Raw genomic sequence first — 5,499 nt, 5'->3', positions numbered from 1 at the left:
TTTTTATTCTCGTCTTTAATTTAGCAAACCAGCTCCTATTAAGATCTCCCAGGAAATCTTAAGATACACCAGGAAAATGTTTTTCCCTCATGGTTGGTTCCTAATGATATTTACCTATTGTAGGTAGGTAAAGCAGTTCAGTAATTATAATGAGAAGTGTGTTAAATGCTTGCTGTGTTCCTAGCACTGTTCTAAGGAGCTCAACATGCCTTTCAGTTAATTTTCACAACATCCTTAAAAGTAGGTAGCACTATTCTCCCCATTTTACAGATAAGAGAAAGGAAGCACAGAGAAATCACTTCTCCAAAGTTACAGAGCTAGTAAGTGGTAGAACTGGTGTTTGAATCCAGGCAACTTTGACTCTAGAATTCATACCCTTATCCACTATACTATGTACCTTACAAACACTGGGTTAAAAAATGCAATCCAACAAAGACCTTCCAACAAATCTGTAATATCCTGAAATAGTTCTTGGCCTTATCCCCTTGCTCCAGTGAACAACTAAACACAGTATTGAAGTTGCCTTCAGAGAGAAACAGGAGAATTGGTAGAGAGAAATTTTACCAGGTGTATAACTTTTTTTAGGACTGCTGTACCAAAATACTTCACTGGATGGCTTAAACAACACAAATTTATCATCTCACTGTTCTGGAGGCCAGAAGTCCTAGACCCGAGTGTGGGCAGAGTTGGATCCTTCTGAGAGCTATGAGGGAAGAATCTGTCCCGGGCTTCTTTCCTAGCATCTGGTGGTTTGCTGGCAATCTTTAGTTTTCCTTGGCTTCTGTTGCATCACCCCGATCTCTGCCTTCATCTTCATGTGGCGTTCTTTCTGTGTGCATATCTGAGTCCAAATACTGCCTTTCTATGAGGACACTAATTACACTGGATTAGAGGCCCACCTTTCTCCAGTATGACCTCAACTAATTATATCTACAATGACCCTATTTCTAAATTAAGGTCACATTCTGAGGGACTGGCAAGGTTAGGACTTCAACATGTGATTTTAGAGGTGACACAATTCAACCTATAACACCAGGTTTTATTATTTCTTTCTTACAGCAATTTTCAATGATTATACTTTTCTTTTTAAGAGGTAAAAAGTTTAATTCTAAAATGTGACCAGACCACAGATGCAGCTTCTCAGCTTTGAGTTAGCACTCAAATTTCACTGCCACCCTGTTGCTTATTGTATGTCAATTAAATCTCAATAAAACAGTTTAAAAAATTAAAAATTTCTCAAGTGATTCTAGTGGGCATCCAAAAATGAGAACCACTAAGCTGGGTCAACCTCCTCATTTAAGTAGATAAGGAAACAGCCCTATAAGGGAAGAAATCTGCTCAGGAATCATGTCATGCTAGCAGCACTGACACCTGAACTCTACTCATGATAGAAAATTACTGGGCTCCCCAAAAATCTTTAAAAGAGACACTTGAGGACATGGTTCCATAGTGTAGCGGTTAGCATGTCTGCTTTACACGTAGAAGGTCCTGGGTTCGCGTCCCAGTGGAGCCATGGTCCATGGTCTACGGCCATGCCACCCTGAACAAGCCTGATGTCTGATCTTGGAAGCTAAGCAGGGCTGGACCTGGTTAGTACTTGGATAGAAGACCACCTAGGAAGACCAGGTGCTGTAGGCATAAATAATAATAACAAATAAAATAAAATAAAATAAAATAAAAGAGACATTCGAAAAATTTGAAGTGCTAAGATTGTTTCTCAGAGGTGTAGAGCAGGGGTCTCCAACCCCTGCCCCAAGCAGTCCATGGCCTGTTAGGAACTGGGCCACACAGCAGGAGGTGAGCGCCAGCCAGCGAGGGAAGCTTCATCTTATCTGTGTTCGCAGCTGCTCCCCAGCACTAGCATCACCACCTCAGCTCCACCTCAGATCATCTGGGATTAGATTCTCATAAGAGCGCCGGTCCCAGGTGCCAAAAAGGTTAGGGACCACTGGTGTAGAGCACAAGCTAAACAAAATAAAAACCCGCCAGCCTTTACTCAGTAGAGTCACCTCTTTGGGGGCAGTTGGTTGTCCTTCTAATGTACCCCAGCATACTCTCCGCTCACTCTGCCCACTGGGTTGTGGAGTATAGTGGAGTGAGTAGAGAAATGAAAAAAGCAGCACATCAACAGCTCTATCATTGCTGTTCAGTGGCCGATTGGCTGTCTCCTTCCTTAACTCTTGATTTATTTCCAACACTCTTTTGAGTATTTCTACCTTAGATTCAACATGTTCAAAACTGAACTCATCACCTCCTACTCCAATCCATTCCTTTTCAATTCCCTATATTAATAAAGAGTACCGTTATTCTCCTAAACGCCACACCAAAAAAAATGCCTCACCCTCTACATACCAATGGTTTCCATCTATCTTCCTGAATACCTCTTAAATGCATTCTTCCTCTACGTCCTTACAGTCACCTTAGTTTAGGGCTTCATCATTTCCTGTTTAGACCTCCTGACCCATCTCCCATTTTTCTATTACTGCCTTGTGCAGCTGGCGTAATCATTGAAAAATACTATGGATCATGCCATGCTCCCACTAAAAACCTTTGAACGGCTTCCTCATGATAAATAGGATGAAACCCAAACTCCTTAGCATGACAATTATGATCTAGCCCTAATCTCCCTGTTCCATATCCTCTGCCACCACTCTTCCAGGATGCATTGTTTCCATACATACTAGATCTATTTATGCCTCTATATCATTGTACGTACTATTCCATCTGCTTAGAATAGTGGATCAGTACTCACTAACTCCTATTCATCTTCTAAGACTCAGCTTAAGTATCACCCCAGGTTAAGTTTAATACTCCCTCTCCCTATCCTACACTGGACTTCATACATAACTCCATTAAAGCAAGTATTCTACTGTTTCATGGTAATCTATTTCCATATTTGCTCTCTCACTAGCATATGAACAATTTTAGAACAGACCATTTCATTTTGCTTTCTCTCATAGCTACATCCTGAGGACCTGGCAAAAGCCTGGCACGCATAGGTGCCAAAAAATATTTAATGAATTATGAGTTATCTTCTTTTTCATTCTTTCTAAACTGCTAAATGGTTGACTAGCAGCTGAGTAGGCAGAGAGATCTTCACAATTCCAGAAGCTATGGGTCAGCCATGGCCACCTAAAATTCAAAGTGGTATAGAGTCACTATCCATACTGTGTGGCTCCATAGGCGCTGAAGTCTACTATTCTTCTAGGCTGTATTTGGAAAAGTGGATGCATTTGGCGGCTCCCAAAACTTCGGTGTAGCCAGTTTCAGTTACCAATGTGCCTTTCAGCAAGTAGCCATCCATCCATGTTCTTTACTGCTCTGGAAAATTTGTTCATGAACTATGTCACTCTGGCTTGTTGGAGAGAAGTCATCAACTCCTCTCATTCCAAACTTAAGCATTCTTTCTTCAAAGGTAAAGGTGACCAATAAAGGAGATAGATGAATAAAAGAACTTTTAAACATTGGTTGGAAAATGTGAACAAGTTAGCTACGTTAAAATAAACAAAGATGTCTGGCCTATTCCCATTACAATATGCCTCTAATCTAAATTTAGATATGAGCACTTTAATAAATTATTTCATGGAGTCTTTCTCAAGGGAGATAGGACCTCAAAACTATCATTAATTTCTTCCCCCCGCCTCCATTTATTAGAGAAAAGGAGGGAGCAGAAATACAATAATTTAGTATTATACAGTAGGATAAGCAGGACCTGACTTCCCTAACCTTCTTCTTAAATATTTTCTTGTTTAAAAAGAAACAGAAATTAAGGACTATCAACAGGATGATCTAAGAAAAACTCCCTAAATTATTTTTACTTCTTGAGTTACTCATTATGAATTCTTATATACATGAGCTGAATAATGTCAATCTTAAATCCTGTGGGGCTGCTTCTATTAACAAACTATATTCTAGAATAGAGAACATGTTGCTCTCAACATTTTAATGAATACATTAAATAAAAAGCAAACGGTTCGGGGGAGGATACAAAAAAGAAATTAGGACAACAAACTGGTAAAGCTGTCCCTGATTATCTATTCCCACTAAATAAAAAGATAAATACAGAAATTTTTACACCTACTTTTTAGAAAATTAAAACTTTTCATATAAATTTTAACATTAATATATCAAGCAACTTTTAGCAACATGATCAACTGATTCTCTCCTAAGGTTTTGGATCACAGAAGCCATTTGTTCAGCCATGCCAATTTCTTATTATTCTTGGCAAACAACCACATTATCAAACTGTTAGCTGGGGGTGGAGGCAATAGGGCAACAGGATCCTAGTGAATTACTATTCCTTGACCACGTTCCATTCTAAACTTGGGAAATGTGGATTCCAGTATGAAAAGCCATGGAACTTGTAGGTAAATTCCATTACATTTGGCTACTAAGATACCCCAGTTTTCCTGACATATAAACAAGTTCCTTGTTTTAAATGTAAGCAATAACGGGAGGTTAATGTTTGTTTTAACTTTTTATTAAGAAACTAAAGGAAACAACAGAATTTCAAAAAATTAAAATACAGAATTCTAAATTTGATTCTAAACAAATATGAAATCTACACCAAGAACTAAAAATCAGAGTTTACCAATATTTAAGAATAAAGGGGAAAGGCTAAAATGCATTCACAGTCGTTATTGTTTCCTTATTAGACTCAGAATTGCATCCCTTTCCTTTGTGCTTCACTTGGACAGGACACAGAAAGAATTTCTTTCTCATCCATCTTGCGTTATTATATAGTAACTTCAGAGAAGCTTATGTCTTCCTACACAGTTCTCTGTTCCTTCAGCAAATATGTGAGCACCTGCCTATTGGGCCAAGACGATATGGGCATAAAGACGAGCCCATTAGAGATCTTGTCTTAAGATGTTCAGGGGAGAAAAGACTCTAACGAATAATCAATAAATAAATTTATACACGATATAAAGTAATATCACATAGATTAAATATAGATAAAATATAAAAATAGGAAAATTCCAAGAAGGGAGAGGTTACATTCAGCTAGAGGAATTGAGGAATGCTTTGTGAGGATAGCATTTGGATTGGGTATAGACTGTTCCTTTAAGGAAGGCTTCAAAGTGGTCCCTTGATTTCTGGAGAGTAAGCATCTCAACATTAATTTTTGAAACTTAAGTTTCTATCTCTTCACACTGCTCATTATTTAAAATCATCAAAAAATATTAATATTAATCTACATAAGCAACAGTTTGGAGGCTTAAAAGTTAAATATAATACCTACTATATGGTTTAGGGCTCTGTTATTTTCTAGTCTTTTCCAGGTCAAATTATATCTAAAAGGCATAAGATGTCTAATTGTTGAGCCATGACTTTTAAATATTCACCTGGGCAAAACCTACTTGCTTTAGGTGCCTTCTTAAGTCTAAACATAAACTTACATGAATAAAAATGAAAGAGATGAAATAAGTGGCTTAATATTAAAAAATCAGATTAAAAAGTAACAGCAACTATGAAATGATATATATTTAACCACAGAAC

At 37.8% G+C, this 5,499-nt stretch overlaps 1 pseudogene; it reads left to right on the top strand.

Annotated features, from left to right (window-relative positions):
• The first annotated feature begins 1,522 nt into the window (after positions 1-1,522).
• LOC112474008 lies at positions 1,523-1,638 on the top strand (annotated as a pseudogene).
• The last annotated feature ends 3,861 nt before the right edge of the window (positions 1,639-5,499 follow it).

The sequence above is a fragment of the Pteropus alecto genome, unplaced genomic scaffold (genome assembly GCF_000325575.1).
Source record: "Pteropus alecto unplaced genomic scaffold, ASM32557v1 scaffold311, whole genome shotgun sequence".
Classification (NCBI taxonomy): Eukaryota; Metazoa; Chordata; class Mammalia; order Chiroptera; family Pteropodidae; genus Pteropus; species Pteropus alecto.
The sequence above is the reverse complement of the archived record's forward strand: the minus strand, read 5'-3'. Positions and strand labels throughout refer to the sequence as shown.